Genomic DNA, 12,518 nt, shown 5'->3' on the forward strand with positions numbered 1-12,518 from the left:
CAACCCCCATTAAATTTTTACAAGCAATATAACTTTTGAAGCACAAAGCAAAATATTTTCCTTTCTTTTAGATAATTATTAGCTGATGTATCAGGGAAAATAGATTAAATACATCTACACACATTAATCTAGGTATTTAGGCAATATTAAATCTCAGTGTCTCAAAAACAGCAGTTATTCTCATAAAACTGCTGGGAGGTAGAAAATATCATCTTCACTTTACAAAGAGAGAAATGTCGCACGAAGACATTAAGGGCCAGATTTTTTTCAAGAATTTAGGTACCTAAAAATGCAGGTAGATGCCTACAGGTAATTTCAAAAGAACCTAGGCAGCTAACTCCCATTTTTGGAGTCAGGCACCTTAGTGCTTTGAAAATCCCATTAGGTGCCTACATTCCTCTAAAAATATGTCCGTAAGTAACCACTAGGAACTGAACCCAAATATCCTGAGTCACTGTTCAATGCCACAATCACAAGATCATTTTTCCTTTATGTTACATATTATGTATCATATCATATATGTAGGTGCCTAACATTAGTTTCCTAATCCATATTCAGATACCTAAACAGAAGTGACCTGATTTTCAAAAGTGATGAGCATCTACTAACCCCTCAATGCGCTATGTCCTGTGACATTATCTCCTCCCAATTCTGATTTCTCTGACTCCCTGTATCATCCTGTCCTCTTCACATCTTATCTAATTTCTTTTCCCCTTTGCTTTCTAACATGACTGAATTATCCTATCCTAAAAAAGCCTCTTTTACCCCCATCTGCCACTCCATCTACTATCCTTTTTCCTCCTCCCCTTTAAATCCAGGTGCTTTGACAATGGTGTTTTTTCCTTTGCCTTGACTTTTCCTCCCCCCGGTACAGTCCTCTTAAGACTTACCATAAGAATACAAATGACAGTGCTTTTTAGTCATTTCTATCTTCATCTTACATTCATCCCTGTGCTTTCAATTGCCATTTGCTCCTTCTTTGGCCTTTCTCGTTTTTAATATTCAGCTTACTGTTCTACTTTCCACAACTTCGTCAGGAGCTCTTCCGTCTTCTGCCCTTGCACGCTTTTCATCAGTATCCCAATGGATTTTGTCTTTGGTCCTCTCTTCTCCTTCTACAACTTATTCCTTGGGAATCTCAACGGCTCAGTCCCACATATGCAATTCTGTCAACTACCAACTAAAGATTTAACTCAGTGAAAACCTCTATTTCCTCTCATCCAAACTCTCTTCTGTCTCTATCATTATCAACAGCTCAATTATCCTATCACTCATCAAGGCTCACAAGCTACGTGCCATATTCCAAGACAAAAAACTATGATAAAATGCAGTTAAGGTTGAGACTACATATCAGTAACTTAAAAGGGAAAATACATTACGGGGATTAATTATTCCAAACGCAAGCATTAAAACCCAAAGAAAAGAAATCCAAACATATTAAGGTATGGAAATACACAGTTCAGGCAACCAAACAAACTTCACTCTTCCTGATAGCAATGCAATGACAGCAATACAATTATGAAAACACATTCGTTTTTGTGGTCCCAGATTGCATTAAACTGATTTTTAAAAGACATTTTTCATATATTTTAACCCCATCATGGTGTTCACTACAGGACAGAGTCAAAGTGGTTTGTTGCCTTTTACTGTGCACAAATATGTCCAGCCTTCCTCATAGGGCTGACTCATTACAACTAATGCAATGTTGCATACAAGATAGTTCCTGATCTGACCCTAACTGTATTATAACAATTAGATAGTTATTAATAAATTAGCTTAATTACAACCTACTTTAATCAAATATAGCCTAAGCACAAAATTTCAATTAACTTTAACTCTGTGGAAAGTTTGAAGAGCCTATGTTAGTCTGTTAAGAAAATCTGGGATGACAAAGACACGCAGATTCTAAATTTCTTAAAGGATGCAGTTTTTAATTAGTTTTTAACAAACTAACAAACAGCTTTGCTTTTCAATTCTTAGAAAATTAATTCTGTACTCAAAGAGTAAGTGTTGTAAGTTTAGGGAGGATATGCTACATTTTCCATGCATAATAAAGATAATGAATCCCTGCTTTAAGCGCAAAAGATCACTCACCCTTTACTACAGAGTCACAACCAGCCCCTACACAATTACAATTAATTCTCTCTCCCTTATATATTCATAGATTATTTAGGCCAGAAGAGACCATTGTGATCATCTGATTTTAGTCTGATCCCCTGCATAACAAAGATTTCCCTGTAATAATTTCTGCTTCATGTCCAGTAGCTGTGCTTGCAGTAAAGTAGCTCTTTTAGAAAAAACATCCTGTCTTGATTTAAAAATGTCCAGTGACAGTGAATTTACCACAACCTGTAGTAAATTGTTCCAATGATTAATTCTCCCCACAGTTAAAATGTGGACCTTATTTCTTGTCTGACTTTGTCTAGCTTCAAATTTTTACTGGTAGACTGGTTGGCTGCTTTAAGCCTAACACATTTTTTATAAAGGACAGGACTGTGTGTTGTTCTGAGTTTCCTCCACTGAACTGGCAAGTTCAGATTCTGATAGGATGATCTCTTCCACACAGAATATGCTTGAGTATGCTCAGTTTTGGCATTCAAATTTTTGTAAGATTGCACTCCCCACTAGTTCATACGTATGGGGTCTTTGCCTAGGCAGCAGGAAGAAAGGAATCTTAGCTACATTAAGGGCCCTCCCCTTGGGTTGGGAGAGGGGGAAGCATCACCTGAGCTGGTGAACTGCCCAGAGGGGCTCAGATAAGCCATTGGCCCCTGGACACTTTGCTGGGGAAGGTATATACGCCCTGTCCTCTCCTGTAGTATACTGTGGTACTGTCTCTTGAAAATTAATCATGCATAATCACTGGAGGGCCTCCCTACATAAGGGGTCTCTCACATGATGCAAGCACACAGAGGTCTGCAATGCATGCTCAGAGTCTATAGGAGCCATCTTGGTAACTATCTATTAAAGAGGGTTGTGGTTTAAAAAGACAGTTACCTTTTCCGTAACCGGTGTTCTTTGAGATGTGTTGCTCATGTCCACTCCATGTTAGGTGTGTGCACTCGCCACATGTACTGGTGCTGTAAGTTTTTCCCTTAGCAGTATCCGTAGAGGACCAGCTCTGGTGCCCTGTGGAGTGGCACCCACATGGCACGATATAAGGGGCGCCGCCAGCTCCCTCACCCTCAGTTCCTTCTTGCCAGAAACTCCAACAGTGGGGAAGGAAGGCGGGTTGTGGAACGGATATCTCAAAGAACACCGGTTACAGAAAAGGTAACTGTTTTCTTGTTTGAGTGCTTGCTCATATCCATTCCATGTTAGGTGACTCCAAAGCAATACCCCTGGAGATGGGTAGGAGTTCACCGACGTGTAGATTGCAACACAGCTCTGCGGAACCCAGTGTCGCCCCTGGCCTGCTAAGTGATGGCGTAACGAACAGTAAACGTGTGGACAGAGGATCACGTCGCAGCTCTATAGATGTCTGGGATAGGGATGTGTGCCAGGAAGGCTGTCGAAGACGCCTGCACTCTCGTCGAGTGGGCTCTAATGATCGGCATGGCGGAATCTCTGCCAGGTCATAGCAGGTCCTTATGTATGAGGTAATCCAATTCAAAATCCTCTGCGAGGACACCGGGTGACCCTTCATCCTATCCACTGTAGAGACGAAAAGTTGAGTTGATTTATGGAAAGTCTTAGTACACTCTAAGTAAAAAGCCAAAGCCCTCCAGACATCCAGGGCATGAAGACGCCTCTCTTTAATGGTCTTGTGTGCTTTGGGACAAAACCCCAGGAGGAAGATGTCCTGGTTCATATGGAAGGTGGAGACCACGTTTGCCAGGAAGGCAACTGAACCTTATCTTTGTAGAAGACCGTGTACGGCAGTTCTGAGATCAAGCCTTTAATTTGAACAGCTTAAATGCTGAGACTGGGATGTAGAGACCAGGGTTTTCAGGGTGGTGCAGGAGTCCTTAAGGCCATGCAACTTGCTGTCTGTTTGCTCCAAAATAGGGCCCCACCATCGAAGGGCAGGTCCTGCAATGACTGCTGGGCCTCGGTGGACAACCCAGAGAGGAGCAACCAAGAGACTTGCCGCATGGAGATAGCAGAAGCCATTGTGTGGGCGGCAGCATCTGACTCTCGGGGACAGATGGTGTTAGACGGATCTGCAGCGGATACCCAGCGATCCATGCCTCATGCTACTCGACCAATACTGGGACATCGAACGGGACTGGGAGCTACTATGTGCCGGTTGCCGGGAGGATCGTTCTGAGTAGGGTGACCTCCTTCTTGGAGACAGGCGAGGACGGCCTGGCAGGCGAGGACGACCCTTGGAGAAGATCGGGACCAGTCCCGGAGTTCTTGCTGGGTGGCACGTGCCTCAGAGGGTCTGCGCCAATCTATCAGCAAGGTACGCCACGAGTCCCTCTATCGGTGCCCCCGTGTGGGGACCGAAGAGGGCGCCGCTGAGCCTGCCTCTCCAGTCCTGAGGCGTGACGACTTCAGGCAGGCGAATGTTGGCGGGACGTCCCTCTCAATGGGGATCAGTACAGCTGAGGTGGGGACACACGCATAGGTCCCAAAGTGGGTTTTCCCCAAGACGGGTATTGCGGGAGCTAGTGTGGATGGCATCAGGATCTCTTGAGATGCTCGAAGAGCTTCGGGTATTGACGGCACCTGAAGCTGGCTAGGGCCTGCACCGCTATCTGTGGTTGCAGGCAAAGCATGGGATGGGCTGCACCACTCAACTTGAGGTGGAGCCCAAGTTCCCAATGGGGGAGTTGAGCTGCCCGGCATGGGTCGTGGCTCACCCCTAGCCCTCTCCTTTCCCTTATGGGAGGTAGGAGATCGTCCCCTCCCAGTCTTTTTCGGCTTCTTCACCGGAGCCATGGAGGGGGACCGATGTCAGCTCGTGGTTGGCGCTGGTGGAGCACTGCACACAGAGGCCGCAGTTCTCGGTGCGGAGTCGGACCGCTGCTCCAGTGCCGGAATGAGTGCTGACTCCATCAGGAGCGCTTTCAGATGGATTTTGTGCTCTTTCTTCATCCTAGGTTTGAAGGACTTGCAGATACGCATTTGTCACTTGTGTGCCCTTCATCCAAGCAGCACCTTAGGCAGCTGATAAGTGGATCACTGATCGGCATAAGCCGTTTGCAACAATCACAGGTCTTAAACGATCACCGGGGCATGCCCCATCCCCTGGCTGAGTCCTGTTCAGGACTAATGAAGAGTTGAGAACTACTATTAAGGATAACTAAGAACTACTAACTATATACAAATATATTACAGGCTTTCAAAGTTTGCAAGAACTGAGAATGAAACAACACTAACCGAAGCAGCAGAAGTTCCAGCACCATCACTGGCGGCAAGAAGGAACTGAGGGTGGGAGGACCCGGCGGCACCCATTATGCTGCGCCATGCAGGTGCCACTCCACAGGGCACCAGAGCCGGTCCCCTATGGATATTGCTAAGGGAAAAACTTCCGGCACCGGTGCATGTGGCAAGCACACACACATCTAATATGGAATGGACATGAGCAAGCACTCTAAGAACTTTATATTCCTAGTCTGACTTGGGGCTCCTGAAGTACAAAGGCTGCAGCACACTCACAAGGAAGATACTCTCAGCTGCCTGGTCGTGCTAGAAAACACAACACAACACGGTGTCACAAGTGACCACCAGTGGCTGCTTTTGTCAGGAGCACGGCGGATTTGTAAATTTTGTAAACTGCTACACACAGACAAGAAATGCAATCCACAGACCAGCAGGAGCCAAACAGAAAGTACAGAGTACTGAAATAAAAGAGAGTACACAAACACAAAACCAAAAATAAAGCAGTTAAACTAGAAAATAGTATTTAAAAAATCTGAACGTGGAGGGTTGCAAGCCACTCTGACCTTTATCTTTTAATTGGTAATCTTGCTGAGAATTGGAAGAGACAGGAACAATGCTACCACGTCTTTATAAAAGCTTCAGAAGCAAATAAAAAAAAAAAAGAAGAAGAAGAGGACATAAGTAGCCATTTTACTGCACAGGGTGGGAGAAGAGGCTCTGAAAGTTTAACACACATTCTTACAGCAGCCAACTGAAAATACTCCCACACTGGATGAGGTATTAACAATGCTTAGGAACTACTGTAACTCTAAGAAACATATGATGTCTAAACAATACCAGTTCTGGTCTCACACACACCTCGGAAAAGAGTAAATAGGTAAGTATGTCACAGAGCTGAGGCAAAAAAACAAGAGATTGAGAGTCTGAAAATTACATGCTCCGAGACAAAATTGTGTTCAGTGTCACTGATAAAAGGACAAAAGTAAAGGTTGAAGCAGCTCATTTTGACTTGCAAAAAGAGAGATTTGCAGAGCCTCACAAACCACAAAGAATGCTCATGTGTGGGTGGCATACTGACAAGCTGATGCAGGCTCTTGCACAAAAGAGTATTCAGAGCAGCATGGTCAAGGCCTAGCCACTTTATAGAGCAAAGCAGACACACCAAAGCTCACACAAAGAAACTGAGCACACTTTGTGGAAAGATACACCCACCCTGAATCTGCCCAGCTTTTGGAGTAACATGTTTCTAACATGGAAAATTAAATTACTATTCATCCATGTTATAGTAGCAAACTTACACAAAAAACAAAGCCACAAATCTCTGGCTGAAATAGAATGTGAGCAATCTCATCTGGTCGATACAAGTATCCACACTCCACAGAACCTTAGTATTCTACACTGTATATGGGGAATGTACTTAAAGTTCAAGGTTAATACTGGGGCAGAAGCTAAGGCTTTCCCAATTCACCTTTTCAAACAGATACCAGGTTTCATCCAGATAAAACTGTCTGATGTTGCACTTGTAACATACGGCAGTTCCCGAATAGACTCTGAACAGGACACACTAACAGCAGCAACAGACAAGAACAAGCTCAGTCCTCAGTTCATCGCCACTAAGGCTACTTCTACATAGCAAGGGATATGAATCAATATATAGTGCAAGCTCAATGAACTAGCACAAGTATAAATAGTGTAACCACGGCAGCGTGGGTAGTGGTGGCATAGATTAGTACTTACCCCGTAGAGGTTCAGGTGGGTTTGTACTCAGAATGGCTAAGCCGTGTCACCCCTGCCCATGCTACCGTGGCTATGCTATGTTTATAATCGCACAAGCTCTCATTGAGTTAGCATGAGTATGTGTACAGGAGCTGGGAATCACATCCCTGGTATATAGTGCAGAAATAGCATCAGGCATCCACAATACCACTTGTAGGCAGAGAAGCTTACAGAGAGCCACACCTAATACATGGAATAGGTATGCTGCATACCAAGGCACCCAGCACTGAATTGACTGTGCAATATCCAGCAGTATTCACGGGAACAAGAGTGTTCTGTGGGAAGCATCCCATCTATACAAACCCATCAGTCACCCGTCATACACAGCTGGAGAAATATAGCTTTCGTAGTGAGACACACTCAAAGATGCACTCAGGCAGTTAGAAAAGGAAAGGGTCATAGCCAAAGTGAACGTACCCACTCCATGGGTTATCGGCTTAGTGATAACTGAAGGAAAATAGCAAGATTAGGATTTGTTTGCATCCCAGAGACCTGAATAAGGCTATACTGGGCCAGTATTATTCCATCCCCACACAAGCAGATGTTCAGTGCCAACAAGCTCGTAAAAGCATATTCACTACAGTAGGTAATAAAGATGGATATTGGGAAATTACATTAGCTAAAGAGTCATCTCAATGGTTCACCTTCAGTACACTGTGGCACAGATATAAGTTTCTCCATCTACCTTTGGGAATAAAAGGCAACTTGTGAAGTATTTCAACAAAAGAATAGTGATACATATGGAGCGATTTCAGGAGTCCATATAATAGCAGATGACATGATAATAGCAGCATCAGCTCAGGCAGAACATGATCAGATACTGAAGAAAGTGAAGGCAAGTGTCAGAGGGCTCACAGCACATTAAAGCAACTGCGGGAAATACAGAAGAAATACTATGACCAGCCTTACTCCTGGCATGCCCGATAACATGATGGTGCTGGCTTCCCCAATAGTTAGAAATGTTGAGTAGTTACACTATACTGCACAAGCTGAGCTGATAGCGTGATAAGTAGATAAAAAGATAGCCTATAGAGCTAAAGACTAAAAGAGCTCTCTAAACTTCTTCCTGACCAGGTATTTTATAGGATCCGGACGCTATGTAATTCAGGCCCAACCTACTATACCCAAATCTTATTTCCATACCCTAAGAAATTTATGGGTACCCTTATCCTATAGATTAGTGGATATTTGGTACCTGAATTATTCAAGGGAGATGGGGTGTACCTCTCCAACAGGGGAGCAGATATATTTTTGAAGGAGGAAAGAAATTGTGAACTATCTGAGAACACAACTGGAGGGTGGAGGGAAGTCAGACAAACTAATAGCTGGTGCCTCCTTGTGGCAGATGTCCACTGCCTGGAGCCAGAATTCAGGATGTGACAGAGTGTCTGCCAAGACTGATCAAGCCCTTGGACCACTACCCCTTCCCTACTTCTTCATGTGGGCACCAATGATACTTCCAAGAATGATCTTGAGCTGGTCACTGCAGACTATGTGATTCTGGAAGAAGGATAAAGGAGTTTGAGGCACAAGTCCTGTTCTCATCCATCCTCCTTGTTGAAGGAAAAGGCCCAGAGCGCCAGTCTGAAACTGGAGAAAAGCCTGTTGAGAGTCTTTGGGTTAAGTTTAGAGGTGAGAGCAACAAGGGTGATGTCGTGGTGTGTGTCTGCAATAGACCACAAAACCAGAAGGATGAGATAGACAAGGCTTTCTTTGGACAATTAACAGATGTTTCCAGATCACATGCCCTGGTTCTCAGGGTGAGAGAGATCACTTGATCATTACCTGTTCGGTTCACTCCCTCTGGGGCACCTGGCATTGGCCACTGTGGGTAGACAGGATACTAGGCTGGATCGACCTTTGGTCTGACCTAGTACGGCCATTCTTGTGTTCTTATGATTTGATAGCAGCCTTCAACTACCTGAAGGGGGCTTCCAAAGAGGATGGAGCTAGGCAGTTCTCAGGGGTGGCAGATGACAAGGAGCAATGGTATCAAGTTGCAGTGGAGGAGGTTTAGGTTGGATATTAGGAAAAACTATTTCACTAGGAGGGTGGTGAAACACTGGAATAGGTTACCTAGGGAGGTGGTGGAATCTCCATCCTTAGATGTTTTTTAAGGCCCAGCTTGACAAAACCCTGGCTGGGATGATTTAGTTGGGTTGGTCCTGCTTTGAGCAGGGGGTTGGACTAGATGACCTCCCAAGGTCTCTTCGAACCCTAATCTTCTTTTATTCTAAGTACTCATTCTACAGAGGCTCCGGTTCCCTTATAAATTGGAACTGGAAGTGGATTTAAGGGAAGGCATCCACTGCAGAATCTGAGGAATGGGGTTGGGGCTCCTAATGTCTAGTACAGCAAGAAGACAACCCCACTTCCATAGTCTCTTAATCCAGCAATGATGACCTGCACGTTATGAGTTATTGCTGGATAGTTTCCAGATAAATTAATAAAGTTGCTGCCTGATTAACCACACTCCTTTTATGTTGTGTTTCTTCCTGCCTATGAAGGACAATTACTTTCTTGTATACCCATATGAAGAACCTGATGGGCTAATGAATGTATAAAATTAAAGTTTTCTTTTTCATTCGTGAGAAAATCCACTGGTTTTATTAATATCTTCAGTGAGAGATGACAGAAGAAACCGAGGACCACGCCGCCGCCCTGCAGATATCCTGGGTAAGGACCTGGGCCGGGAATGCCGCTGAGGAGGTCTGCGCTCCTGTGGAATGTGCCATTAATGCAGGAGCCGGTACTTTTGCCAACTCATAGCATTCCCGGATACAGGACGTGATCCACAATGGAATCCTCTGTGATGAGACCGGGAGGCCTTTCATCCAGTCTGCAATTGCCACGAACAGCTGGTTCAGCTTACGGAATGGCTTTGTGTGTTCAACGTAAAAGGCCAACGCTCGAACGTCCTGGGAGTTTAGCCTTTGTTCTCGGCTGTCTGCATGAGGCTTAGGGCAGAAGACCAGTAGAAAAATGTCATGGTTGGAGTGGAATTGGGACATAACCTTTGGGAGAAAAGCCGGGTGAGGCCTAAGTTGCACCTTGTCCTTATAGAAGATGGTATACGGAGGGCCAGAGGTTAAGGCTTTAAGTTCCAACACTCTCCTTGCTGAAGTGATGGCGATTAGGAAGGCCACTTCCATTATAGGTAGAGCAGTGAACAAGTCGCCAGGGGTTCAAACGGGGGTTCCATTAGCCTGAAAAGGAGTAGGTTGAGATCCCACACTAGGATTGGTTGCTTAATATGCGGGTATAGCCTGTCCAGACCTTTCAGGAAACAACTGGCCATTGGGTTGGCAAAGACAGAATGACCGGCTGCCAGGTGGACCTTGAGAGACGATACCAAGAGGCCCTGCTGTTTTAAGTGTAGCATGACCCTGAGAACACGAGATTAAAAACCTTTTCCACTTGGCCAGGTAGGTAGCCCTGGTGGAGGGTTTCCTGCTACCAAGTAGGACCTCCCTAACAGACTCCGAGCACATGAGCTCCATCAGGTTTAGCCATGAAGCTTCCAAGTGGTGAGGTGAAGAGACTTGATGTCAGGATGATGAAGCCAACTGCACTCTTGGGTGATCAGGTCCGGAACCAGGGGCAATGAATTGGAGCATCCACTGACAGCTCCTGGAGCATAGTGAACCAGAGCTGGTGAGGCCAGGCCAGTGCTACCAGTATGACCACTGCCTTGTCCCTGTGGATTTTGAGCAGAATCTTGTGGATGAGTGGAAACGGCGGGAACGCATACAACAGATGATCCATCCAAGGGAGGAGAAACATGCCTGCGAAAGAGCCCAGACTAATTGCAGAAGGAACAGAATCAAGGGCATTGTCTGTTGCTCTTTGTGGTGAACAGGTCAATTTGGGGAACTCCCCACCTCTGGAAGATGTTGTGCACTATGTCTGGGTGGATAGACCACGCGTAATTGTGGAAGGATCTGCTGAGGTAGTCCGCCAACTCGTTCTGAGAAGTGGGAGGTAAGCCACTTCCAGGTGAATAGAGTGGGCTATGCAGAAGTCCCACAGCTCGAGGGCTTCCCAACATAGGGGAGAGGAACAAGACCCACCTTGCTTGTTGATCTAAAACATCACAGTCGTGTTCTCTGTCATGACACCCATGCACTTCCCTCACAATTGGGCTTGGAAAGCTTGACATGCCCATTGGACTGCTCTCAACTCCTTGATGTTGAGTGAGAGCTTGTCCTGCAACCAGAGACCTTGGGTCTGTAGTTCCCCCAGGTGAGCACCCCATCGCAGTGCCGATGCATCAGTCACCAGGGACAGAGCGGTCTGGGTCTTGTTGAATGGGACTCCCCCACATACATCCTGAGGGTTGAGCCACTAGTGTAGAGACTCGAGAACCTGCACAGGAATGGTGACCACCTTGTCCAGGCTGTCACGCCCCGGATGGTAGGCCAAGGCCAGCCAACCTTGGAGAGGCCTGAGCCTCAGACTCGCGTGCTGTACCACATATGTACATGCTGCCATGTGGCCAAGGAGCCTTAAGCAACCCCTTGCTGTGGTAGTAGGGTACTGTCCGAGGCTTTGTATGATGTCTGCCATTGACCAAAAATGAGCCTCTGGCAGTGATGCCCTGGCCTGACCCAAGTCCAACACTGCTCTGATAAACTCTATCCTTTGTGTTGGGGATAGGATTGATTTGTGCTCGTTGAGTAGGAGACCCAACCTGTGAAAGGTGGACCCTATGAAGCTGACCTTTCTCTCCACTTGGGTCCCTGGAGTGTCCCCTGAGCAGCCAGTCGAGGTACAGATTTACCTACACCTGCATCCGGCATAGGAAGGCGGCCACGACCAACATGCACTTGGTGAACACTTAGGAGGCCGTTGACAGGCCAAAGGGGAGGACCATGAATTGGTAATGGTTGTAGTTGATCACGAACCTGAGGAATTGTCCATAGGCAGGAATTATAGAGATGTGGAAGTACGTGTCCTTGAGGTTGAGGGCGGCGTACCAGTCTCCCGGATCCAGAAAGGAAATAATTGCAGTTAATGAAACCATGCGGAACCTCAATTTTTTCCTGAAGCTGTTGAGGCCTTGCATGTCGAGGATGGGTCTGAGACCCTCCTTGGCTTTGGGGGTTAGGAAATAATGGTAATAGAATTCCTTGCCCATTAGCTCCTGTGGTGAGGAGCTTTTGGACCTCCTGTATAAGGCAATGCACGTGAGAAGGGGCCCTGAAGAGGGACGGGGAAAGTGGATGAGAGGGAGGGGAGGAGCAGAATTGGAGAGAATATCCCACTTCCACCATGTGAAGGACCCACCAGTCTGAAGTAATCTGTGACCAAGCACAGTAGAAGTGGGACAGATGGTTGAGAAAAAAGGAAGAAGGATCCAGTTTGCTGGCTGGTGCGTCAACACCAGGCAGGTCTTCAAAAGGCCTGCTTAG

General features: G+C 45.9%; 1 protein-coding gene across 14 annotated transcripts in view; it reads right to left on the minus strand.

Moving 5' to 3' along the window:
- The window catches only part of NBEA (neurobeachin), an 834,265-nt gene that overhangs the window by 660,397 nt on the left and 161,350 nt on the right, over positions 1 to 12,518 (minus strand). The window lies entirely within an intron of this gene.

The sequence above is a fragment of the Trachemys scripta genome, chromosome 1 (genome assembly GCF_013100865.1).
Source record: "Trachemys scripta elegans isolate TJP31775 chromosome 1, CAS_Tse_1.0, whole genome shotgun sequence".
NCBI lineage: Eukaryota > Metazoa > Chordata > Testudines > Emydidae > Trachemys > Trachemys scripta.